At 45.6% G+C, this 11,796-nt stretch overlaps 1 long non-coding RNA gene and 1 pseudogene across 1 annotated transcript; one reads left to right on the top strand and one right to left on the bottom strand.

Annotated features, from left to right (window-relative positions):
- Positions 1-308: 308 nt before the first annotated feature.
- Positions 309-1,612, top strand: LOC121195754 (annotated as a pseudogene).
- Positions 1,613-2,466: 854 nt separating this feature from the next.
- On the bottom strand, positions 2,467-2,959 carry LOC121195375. The gene is made up of 3 exons (XR_005895470.1): positions 2,921-2,959; positions 2,780-2,850; positions 2,467-2,561 (listed from the first exon to the last, which is right to left on the bottom strand). It is a non-coding gene; the product is annotated as an uncharacterized LOC121195375 (long non-coding RNA).
- Positions 2,960-11,796: the final 8,837 nt, after the last annotated feature.

Genomic DNA, 11,796 nt, shown 5'->3' with positions numbered 1-11,796 from the left:
GAAGCAGGTTATGTGGAAACTCTGAGTATGTTAAGCCTGAAATGAGGGAAACCCAGAGTTAACCGTTTCAATAAGGGAGGTAAATTAACCCCGAGATAGGGGTAAGTCAAGGAGTAAGTTAAGCCCATTTCATAAAGCGAGGTAACTCGTACTCGGAGTCTGTTACCACGGTAACTTAGTCTGTTAACATAACCTGGTCGGGAGCAGGTTTTATTCCAGAAACCCAGAGTTTGTTTCTGACTCCTCCCCTGGAGTACATAAAAGCTGAACCGTTTCCTTATAATTGAGTCTCCATAGAACCTGCTTAAAATGGCATGTCCCTTTCTGGAAGACCCGATTGATGAAGAAGCAAGACTGATTCGCAGAGAACTGCGATTGCGTCGGGCGAGGATTTTCCGTCCACGTTTGGATACGTTTTCATATCCTCCCGACTTTTTATTTGAACGTTATCGTTTTTCGTTACAGTCACTGCAATACATTCACAACCTCATCCGCCCTCTCATCACTCACATCACCCACCGTGGACGTGCACTCACCACTGAACAAATACTTTGCATTGCTCTACGTTTTTTTGCAAATGGAAGTTTTCTTTATAATATCGGCGATGCAGAACACATAAGCAAAGCAACCGTTTGCAGGGCTATAAGAAAGGTGTGCCTCGCTCTGAAGCGGTTTTTATCAGTTTTTGTTGTTTTTCCCTGACACAAACCTGTGAGAGCCATCAAAGAAGAGTTCCATGGGATTGCAGGTAAATAATTTTAAATGATTAATAACTTTTCTGTCAATAACATGTTGCTGTGACCTCTGGGAGCAATAATTTGAATGTCTTTTAGGACTTCCCAATGTGATTGGCTGCATTGATGGCACCCCCATTCCTATCACTGCTCCTTCAGAAAATGAAGGAGATTATGTGAATAGGAAGTCCTTCCATAGCATCAATGTGCAGGTACATACATTGACTACTACTTTTAAATGTCAGAGCACAAATATTGCAACTAACTTGTCTCATTTTCTGTACTGTCAAGATCATTTGTGATGCAGCACACATTATCACAAATGTGGAAGCCAAGTGGCCCGGGTCTGTGCATGACTCCCGCATATATAGAGAGTCTACAATAAGCAATAGACTGGAACGTGGTAAGTGGTCTGAAACATTGCTGTTTGTCACCACAAAGATCTTTGTCTAATTTTTCTGAGAAAAATATCAGAAGTAAAAAATGTGACTTCACTTGCAGGAGAGATTCATGGCTTCCTTCTGGGTGACAGGGGTTACCCCTGCCAATGAAATCTTATAACCCCTTACCCAGACCCTCAACCAGGACCCCAGCAGCACTTCAATGTGGCACACTGCAGGACGAGAGCCAGGGTAGAGATGACTATAGGCCTGTTGAAAGCCCGTTTACAGTGCTTACGTCATCTCAGAGTAAGCCCTGAGAGAGCCTGTGACATAATTGTGGCATGTGTTATTCTCCATAATATTACAACTATTAGAGGAGAGCAACACCCTGCCCTACAAATAGAAGACCCTGAGGAGGACCCCATCCAGCTCCCAGAAAATCAGGATGGAAGGGCAATCAGAGATCTGATCTGCAACAACCATTTTCCATGTTAAATTACAGCCACACAGAATACCACACTGTCACACGTTCATTTTATTTAGTCTTCCTTATATCCTACAGACAGACAGAGACAAAGAGAACATTTTTCTGTTAGTTTTTCATATTGCTCTAATAATACATTAAATTTACCTCTGACTACACACACACCTCCAGCTTGTGTTTAAGTATCTCGATTTCCAGATCTGCCTTTTGGATCTGGCGGTCCAGGTATAACATTTCCTTGTCCGTTTTTTCGATTTGTTTAAGTAGATGGATTTTGTATAACTCCTTGACTGGTAACTGGAAATCCACAAGAATATTGTTCAACACAGTCAATTATACAGAATTAAACTCTGTTGTTCACTGAAACTCTCACTGTATTCATTTGTTCTGCAGAAGTTGATGGACCCTCTTCATGCTGTCCAGTTATGCTCTGTTAAAAAAGGATGAATATGTTAGCTTCCATGTCAATATAAATCCATACAATGTAATGCTGATCTAATATGATACCTCTGAGGGCCTGTCTGTGACAGCAGACACAGTGTCCTCATCTTCATGTTCGTCATCCTTTGAAGTCAAGCATTTCATTTTGTGAACTTTATACCACTATTGGTTATGGGGTTATGGTGTGTTGAGCTACTTACAACAGGCTGGAGTTGGGCCACATGAGGCTCCAATAGGTGGAGACTTCCCTCAGAATCTATTGGATTCAGGAACAAACAGCTTTTGCGTATAAAAGAGGCTTCATAAAAAAAAAACAACAATATAGAAGTGTGGACTTGTTACATATTATGAAGGCACTTGTGTCCTCAGGGCTGACTGGTTCAGATGAGCTGCCCCCTGGGATTCCCTCAGCCATGGGCCTTGCTGTTGTTTGGCTAAGGGCCCTCTCCTCTGCCTCTGTTAGAGGTGGTGGTGCAGGTCCTCCACCTGTTTTACGGGCCTCTGCCCTCTTTCTGTTGGCTAGGCAGGAGTCAAATGTTAACTTCACCACATTAATTAATGAAACATTACAGGGGGCAGAATGTGTGAAAACATCATGCAGGACTGAGAGAGCTGTTACAGTATTCAATAAATAAATTAAAAATATCAATAAAAATTGAATTACAATTAAATTGAAATAGACATATCAAATGTTACCAAAGTGAGATAAAACCAGGCATGTTATATTTCCAACTCACCTGATTGAATTATATTTTTATATTTCATTTTCAACTGCCTCCAAGTCCGTTTTTCGCCCCCTGGGTTGCACCTGCATGAACAGGGGGCCAACAGCATTTTTTGCATGCAATATTTTATGAGTGATTAAAAACAAAACTTACGCATTGACTCGAGCAGTGATTTTTTCCCATGCGTTTTCTCTATCTTTTGCTACTGCCACTGTGTTGCTTTTTTTCCGGAAAATATGCTCATATTTACCGTATGCCTCCATCAAAATTTCAAGCTCCAGGGGTGAAAAAAATGTTGAGCGCTTTCGTTTTGATCCCGCTTCCATGGTGAATCAAGGAATCGGGGCTCCATTGATGATGGCTTATTTATAGTCGTGGTGCACGCGCTTGACTCGGAGTCAACATACTCAGAGTTGACAAAACTAATGTGAATCAGCTGTGTTGAAACAGGAAACTCAGAGTTTTTCATCTCAGGGTTTGTCAACTCAGGGTTAACACTCATACTCAGAGTTTGTTGAACCTCCTTCATGAAATCGACCCCAGGTCACATCATAATGCATCACAACTGTGCTGTGATGTGTTGTGATGCGTTGTGTCATGTTGTGTTGTGTTGTGCTGCGCTGCAATGCAATGTGTTTTTCCGTGTTGTGTTTTGTTGTGTAGTACATCACAAACTGATGTGCTATGTTGTGGACAACAACAGAGACAACTCATTACGACACAACACAATGCAGCACAGCGCAACACAAGATAACACAACACAGCACAGTTGTGATGCATTATGTTGTGATGTGTTGTGTTGTGATATGTCGTACTGTGCCAAGCTGTGTTGTGTTGTTTTTTTTCTGTTCTGCATTGTATTTTGTTATGTGTTGTGAGGTGTTGTCATGTTCTTTTTGGCACATCACAACACAAGACTGCACAGTACAGTTGTGATGTGTTATGTTGTGACCTCATGCTTTGTGTTGTGATATGCTGTGTTGTGTTATGTTTTGTACCGTTGTACCATAATGTGTTTTGTTGTGTTGTGTTGGCTTGATGTGTTGTGCTGCCCTGCGTTGTGCTTTGCCATGTGTTGTGATGTGTTGTGCCGTGCCGAGTTGTGCCATGATGTGTTGTGTTGTGTAGCACATCTCAAACAGATGAGCTACGCTGTGCTGTGCTGTGCTGTTTTGTGTTCTGTTTTTCTTTCTGCACTGCATTGTGTTGTGATGTTCTCCTTGGCACATCACAACACATAAGACTGCACAGCACAGTTTTGAGGTGTTATGTTGTGACCTGATGCTGTGTTGTGTTATGTTTTGTACCATAATGTGTGGTGTTGTGCTTTGCTGCCCTGCGTTGTGCTTTGTCATGTGTTGTGATGTGTTGTGCTGTGCCGAGTTGTGTTATGCCATGTTGTGCTTTGATACTATTGTGTTCTGTTGTGTTGTGCTGCGCTGCGCTGCAACAACAACACATCACACATCAGGTCACAACATCAGACTCATTAGATTCCAAAACCCCAAATGAATAAAACGACCTCAGAGGAGCCTAAAGATGAGTCACAAGATGAGAAACAAACCCAGGCTGCAAAGAGACATTAGACCAGATGGATGAAGGAAACAAAGTTTTCATCCTGATGTGGAAGACACAAAAAACCTTCAGTCTGCAACTGACTCCAATATTGCAAGAGACAAAAGAAAAAAAAAATCCCAGACGAGACCCAAAATGACAGCAGAGATGAGAATCAGCTCCAGGTTGAGACAGCCCAAAGATGACAGCAAAGATGAACAACATTCAAAGATGACAATGAGATGAGGGAAGCGTCCACCATGGTGAACATGGAAGAGCATGGTGAAGCATGATGGTATGCTAACACCTTTATGTTTCATTGTTTTGTGTGCAGTGTCAAGAATGTGAAAGTGTAAGCACAAATCTTCAGAAGTGGCTCTGTAGATATTGTGTTTCTAGATGAGAATATAGTCGTGTGGAAAAATGCAAAGAAACTGCAGATTATTTATCTGAGGATCAGTGAAATTATATTTCAGCTTTGTGTTTTCACTGTTAGATGGCGGCCCGTCTTCTAACCTTTTCATCCTTTCTCTTCAGGTTTAACTGGTCCAACCTCATTTTGCAGTCGTATATAAAAAATACCATCTCTCTATTTCCTCAGCAGCAGCAAAGTCACAACATATCTCAGCTGCAGAGAAGATGCTCTTATCCAGAGAAGTTTTCCAACCTGATGGTTTTCCAGCTGGTGAAGAGGAAGCCCAGGTGATAGCAGCAGGAGTCCAGCCATGTAGACATGTAGGTCACACTATGCTTTATGATTTGCTTTTTGTTTTTCCAAGATAGTTTCAGTGAAGAATAGACTCCTATGTTCATGTTATGATTTGTAGAAGTTGCCACCCTAAGAGATGCATAGCAGGCTATTTATAGGTAATTTCAAGCCGAGTTCAGGCAAACTGTATAACATCCTGTTAGACATATAAATGTTAGACTGCACCATCTCTGTGTGTGTTTGTCCACTGAGCCTTTGTAATGTTTGTTTCAGTGCAAACAGAGGATCTGACTGAACGCTCCATTAAAAGAGGCTGGGGGACAAGTTGGCAGAGAACACACAAGGCACTGTGGGAAGGGGAAGATTTACATTTAGCATGGCGGAAAAGTGTAAAAAAATAAATAAATAAAAAGTCACAACATGAAAAATCCTCTCAGTTTATGTTTTGCTATATTATCTATATTATTATCTATAATATTGTAGGTAGTACAGTATTATAGATATCAAATCAAATCAATAGCTTTCTTATACAAAGTGTGATTTATTTCATTGATTCTTTCCTACACTCATTCTTGACTTTGCAGGTCAAAAACAGATTTGACTATTTCTGAAAATGGGGCAGAAATATTTCTGAAGATCATCATGTCTGGACTTTGATGTATCACAGACTTCTTGTCAGACAGGAGGCAGCATGTGAAGCTGGGAAAGCACATTTCTGATTCCCGGACCATCAACACCGGTTCCCCTCAAGGCTGCGTTCTTTCTCCTTTACTCTTCTCCCTGTACACCAACAGCTGTACCTCCAGTCACCAGTCTGTCAAGCTGCTGAAGTTTGCTGACGACACAACCCTCATTGGTCTCATCTCTGACGGGGATGAGTCTGCATACAGGTGGGAGATTGACCAACTGGTGTCCTGATGCTCCAAAAACAACCTGGAGCTGAACACAGCGAAGACAGTGGAGATGGTGGTAGATTTTAGGAAGAACCCAGCCCCTCCTGCCCCCATCCTCCTGAGTGACTCCTCAGTCATCAGGGTGGAGTCCTTCACCTTCCTGGGAACCCTCATCACCCAGGACCTCAAATGGGAGCTGAACATCAGCTCCCTCACCAAAAAAGCCCACCAGAGGATGTACTTCCTCCGGTAGCTGAAGAAGTTCAACCTGCCGAGGTCAATGATGGTGCACTTCTACACCTCCATCATCGAGTCCATCCTCACCTCCTCCATCACCATCTGGTACGCTGCTGCCACTGCCAAGGACAAAGGAAGGCTGCAGCGTATCATCCACTCTGCTGAGAAGGTGATTGGCTGCAATCTGCCATCTCTCCAGGACCTGTACGCCTCCAGGACCCTGAGGCGTGCAGGTAAGATTGCAGCTGATCCCTCCCACCCTGGTCACAAACTCTTTGAGACACTTCCCTCCGGCAGGAGGCTGCGGTCCATCAAGACCAAAACCTCACGTCACAGGAACAGTTTCTTTCCCTCTGCCGCCACCCTCATCAACACAGCTCCCCACCCCCTTCCCCCCCAAACAGCACAGACCCTCATTTTCCCAATACAGACTATGTTACATTAACATAATTCAGCTCTGTACTGTATGCGTTATATTAACGCTCCTATAAGGCATTATTACCTCTGCACTACATCCACTTTGCAACATTGCACATTATATTGTTATTATTTGTACAGACTTCCACTTAGTACTTCCTCTTTCTCTTATTTTAGTATTAAAACTTTCTTTTCTTGTTCAAACTTGCACCAACAACACCACGTCAAATTCCTTGTATGTGTAACATACCTGTGTTAGGTATGAGTTTGGTCAGAGTGTTTTCTAGAGGACCCAGAAGCAGACCACAGGCTGATGGCAGTGAAAAAAAAGTAGATTTAATAAGGATTAACACAAAGCGAGTCCAAAAACTTTCAGGACTGAAAGGAGTGCAGGCAGAGTGGCGTGGCAGGCAGTTACTGGCTGGAGGAGCGATCCTGAATACTGGAGGGTTTCACACTGAAGGTAGACAATCCAGCGTCGAAGTGAAGCCCAGCTCCGGCTTAAAAGGAGTGACGATCAGGAAACGAGGTGCAGGTGTGCCAACCACCAGCCAGCAGAAAGCCACGCCTCTCCACTCCAATAGAAAAGACCCTCCCACAGAAGGCAGAGGGAAAACACACCAAGCACAAGCAACACAAAACCCTCATAACATAACAGTACCCCTGCTCTAACGGACGCCTCCTGGCGTCCGACCAGGCTTATCAGGATGTTTAACATAAAAGTCTCTCAACAGTACATCATCCAAAATGAGCTTGCGAGAGATCCATGAGCGCTCCTCAGGCCCATACTCCTCCCAATCCACCAGATATTGGTAGCCTCGACCCCGGCGCCGAACGTCCAGTACCTCCTTCACCAAGTATGCCGGGTGTCCATCGATGAGCCGGGGGGGAGGAGGGGAGTCGGAGGGCAGGCAAAGGTCACTAGAGGTGAATGGTTTGAGGAGGGAGACGTGAAAGGTTGGGTGGATCCGCAAGGAGGGGGGTAGCTTGAGACGAACAGAAGAGGAGTTGACGATCTTCTCAATGACATATGGTCCGATGAAACGAGGAGCCAGCTTGCGGGATGGAACCTGCAGGGGAAGATCACGGGAAGAGAGCCACACCTTCTGACCTGGCTGAAAGTCGGGTGCCGGGCGGCGTAGTCTGTTGGCCAACCTTTGGCTGCGAGTGGATTCACGAACCAAGGCTGCTCTGACGGCGCGCCAGACTCCATGGCATCTGCGGAGGTGGGCCTGAACGGAGGGAACAGCTGTGTCCTCCTCCTGACTGGGGAAAAGGGGAGGTTGAAAGCCGTTAGCAGCCATAAATGGGGACATACCTGTAGAGGAGTTTGAGAGAGAGTTGTGAGCGTATTCCACCCAGGCTAGCTGCATGCTCCAGGAGGAAGGGTTGCGTGCAACAACGCAGCAGAGAGCGGTCTCCAGGCTCTGGTTGGCCCTCTCTGTCTGGCCGTTGGACTGGGGATGGTAACCAGAGGATAAACTGGGGGTGGCACCAAGTGCTTTACAAAAAGCCGTCCAAACTGAGAGGTGAATTGGGGTCCTCGGTCTGACACTATGTCTGTGGGTAGACCATGGAGGCGGAAGACGTGTCCAGTCAGCAGGTTAGCCGTTTCCAGTGCAGAGGGGAGCTTGGGAAGGGGAATGAAATGGACACTCTTAGAAAAACGATCAACTACAGTTAGGATGACTGTGTTACCTTGGGAAGATGGGAGACCAGAGACGAAGTCCACTGCAATATGAGACCAAGGACGGTGAGGAATAGGTAGGGGTTTGAGGAGACCAGCTGGGGCACGGTGAGAGGATTTGCCACGGGCACAGACAGAGCAGGCATTGACATATTCCTGGGTGTCACGAGCCATCCCCGGCCACCAGAAGCGTTGCTGCAGAAGGAGGAGGGTCCGACGAATGCCAGGGTGACAGCTGAATTTGGAGGTGTGTATCCACTGGAGCACGAGAGGGCAAAGGTTTTCGGGGACAAACAGTCGATTCTTGGGGCAGTTGTTGGGTGCTGGGTGATCTTTAAGGGCCTCTTTGACCCGGGTTTCGATGTCCCACAATGCAGCTCCAACTATGCATGAGGGAGGAAGGATATTGGTTGTCTCAAAAGGTGAGGTGTGTGGGGAAAATTGCCGGGAGAGGGCATCGGGCTTGGTATTATGTGAGCCAGGACGGTAGGTGAGAGTGAACTCAAACCTGCTCAGGAACAGGGCCCAACGGGCTTGACGAGAGTTGAGTCGCTTCGCAGAGCGCAGGTAGGTAAGTTTTTATGATCTGTCCAGACCAGAAATGGTTGCTCAGCTCCCTCCAGCCAGTGTCGCCATTCTTGGATTGCCAGAACTACTGCCAAAAGCTCACGGTTCCCCACATCATAATTTCTCTCAGCGGGAGTTAAGCGACGTGAGAAGAAAGCACAGGGATGAATCTTCTGATCCTCTGGACTGCGTTGGGAGAGGACTGCTCCAACACCCGTCTCAGAAGCATCCACCTCAACAATGAACTGAAGTGAGGGATCAGGGTTGGAGAGGATGGGAGCACTAGTGAATGGAGACTTCAGCAGAGTGAAAGCAGTTTCAGCCTCAGGGGTCCAGAGGAAAGGCTTGGCAGTAGAGGTTAGGCTAGTGAGGGGCGCTGCTACCTTACTGTAATTGCGAATGAACCTGCGATAAAAGTTGGCAAAACCTAAGAACTGTTGTAGTTTCTTACGAGTGGAGGGAGTGGGCCAGTTTTCTACAGCTTTTATTTTAGAGGGGTCAGGATGAAGTTGTCCAGGAGCGATGATGAAGCCTAAGAAGCTGACTTTGGGGACATGGAATTCACACTTCTCTGGTTTCACGAAGAGTTGGTTTTCCTGTAGGCGTTGGAGAACTTGACGGACGTGTTGAATGTGTTCGGGAAGGGAGCGAGAGAAGATGAGGATGTAGTCTGCTGGTAGGGAGAGAGGCACCAGGGAGGAGGTCAATGGGGCAGTCATAGGGCCGATGTGGGGGCAGGGAAGTGGCCTTAGCTTTGCTGAAAACAGGAGCCAGGTCATGGTAGTCAGAGGGAACTGAGGAGAGGTCTGGAATTTCTGAGATGGTAGGTGCAGGTGGTGGAGAAGGGGGGCTAGCTGAATGAAGGCAGTTAGCGTGACAGAAGGGGCTCCAACTGGTAATAGAACAGGTTGACCAGTCAATGTCAGGGTTATGGGCCTTTAACCAGGGGAGACCAAGCACCAGGGGGTAAGAAGGAGAGGTGATAACAAGCAGAGAGAGAGTTTCACGATGGTTACCTGACAACAACAGGGTTACTGGGGAGGTTCGGTGAAGTACGGAGGCAAGCAATCTACCGTCCAAAGCGTTTACAATCTTAGGGGTAGCTAGAGGCTCGAAGGTTAGGTTAGCTTGGGTGGCTAGTACTGCATCAATAAAATTGTCATCAGCTCCCGAGTCAACAAAAACCGAGAGAGGCAGAGTCAATTGAGGCAGTAACAAAGTCCCGGGGATAGTTAGCTGCTTTGGGGAATCGAGAGAAGGGGAGAGGGACGGAGTTCGGCTCACCAAAGCTCCCTCATTTATTGGTGAGCCGAGGCTTTTGGGCAGGATGCCAGAAGATGACCAGGTAATCCACAATACAAACACAATTTACCCTGCATTCTTCGAAGCCTCTCGGCTGGGGAGAGCTTAGTCCGACCAAGCTGCATGGGCTCCTCAGCAACTGAGGCCTGAGCAACTGGTGGGGGTGAGTAAGGTAAGACCACAGGCTGATGGCAGTGAAAAAAAAGTAGATTTAATAAGGATTAACACAAAGCGAGTCCAAAAACTTTCAGGACTGAAAGGAGTGCAGGCAGAGTGGCGTGGCAGGCAGTTACTGGCTGGAGGAGCGATCCTGAATACTGGAAGGTTTCACACTGAAGGTAGACAATCCAGCGTCGAAGTGAAGCCCAGCTCCGGCTTAAAAGGAGTGACGATCAGAAAACGAGGTGCAGGTGTGCCAACCACCAGCCAGCAGAAAGCCACGCCTCTCCACTCCAATAGGAGTGGTTCAACTTCTCTTGTGCTGTTAGACCTTAAATCCACAGAGTCCTGCTGTATGTTGGTCTCTTCTCTGCATCACACTGAGATAACAGTTACACCTGTCACCTGAATCAAGTAGGAAGCTGATGGTGAAAGTTAAAGCTGACACTATATCATCATGTTCTGGGAGTAGAAGCTGTAAAATAACCAGGCTGGATGGAAGGAGGAAGCTTTTTTTTCATCATTATTTTCAGTTACTGGTATTTTCTCAGTCTGGGTCCAGAAACAAAACTTTCTTTGTTTACTACAATGACTTTAAGATGATTCTTCATCTGTTTGTAAGTTTGTGTTTTAATTGTATTTCTTTTATTTCTCTCTCTTCTGTTGTGGGGCTCCTGTCTCCTGATCTCCTTCATCCTGGATCTTCTTCTTCAGATCCTAAAACAATGACTTATTTTTATGCTGGTGTGAGAGTTTACATGCAAGTGTGTTTGTTAACTGTGAATCACATTGTGGTTAAGTTTGTGTTTGGGAGATTTCCTCCATGTGTTTATGGAAACAGATGAAGGTATCAGGTCATTCCATTATCTGATGATCTCTACCTGTTAAACCATCCAAAGCAGCTCTGCAGTGTTTCCATCTGTGTTCATGTTGCTGTTTGAGGGTTGAGACTTGGTTTCAGGGTTAGAATTGGGTTTTGGTTAGGGTTAGGGTAAGGGCTAGGGAATGCATTATGTCAGCAAGTGTCCTCACAAAGACATAAGTACCAGTACGTGTGTGTGTGTGTGTGTGTGTGTTTGTCCTTTGATGCCTTTGATGTATCAACATTCTACAGTCTGATGTCACAGGCTGCAGTAAGTGGACACACAGCCAGAGACAAGTTCAGAAGTCAAACAGGAGCAGAGACAGTTGGACTGGACAGGACTTGCTCATGATTTAGGAAGAAAGAAGCACTCAGATATTTCTGCACAATTATTGACAAGGAAGGGAGGAGCTACTGCTGTTACAAGGACAAGAGGAAACCACAGGAAAGTCCAGATCAGCTCCAAGGTTTTCAGTAAGTCAGTACATGTTAGTAGTTCATGTCAGTGTTTAGTTTAGAAGTTAATGTTTTGAAATGTTTTGTCCAAATGTTTGTGAAACTGTGACGGCAAGTAATCATACCCATAAGCCCGGTGGTTTGATTGTGTGCTTATCATTCATGGACAATATTGTTTTCTTTTTT

Source organism: Toxotes jaculatrix, chromosome 16 (assembly GCF_017976425.1).
Source record: "Toxotes jaculatrix isolate fToxJac2 chromosome 16, fToxJac2.pri, whole genome shotgun sequence".
Classification (NCBI taxonomy): domain Eukaryota; kingdom Metazoa; phylum Chordata; class Actinopteri; family Toxotidae; genus Toxotes; species Toxotes jaculatrix.
Note: the sequence above shows the minus strand (reverse complement) of the source record. Positions and strands in the feature narration are given on the sequence as shown.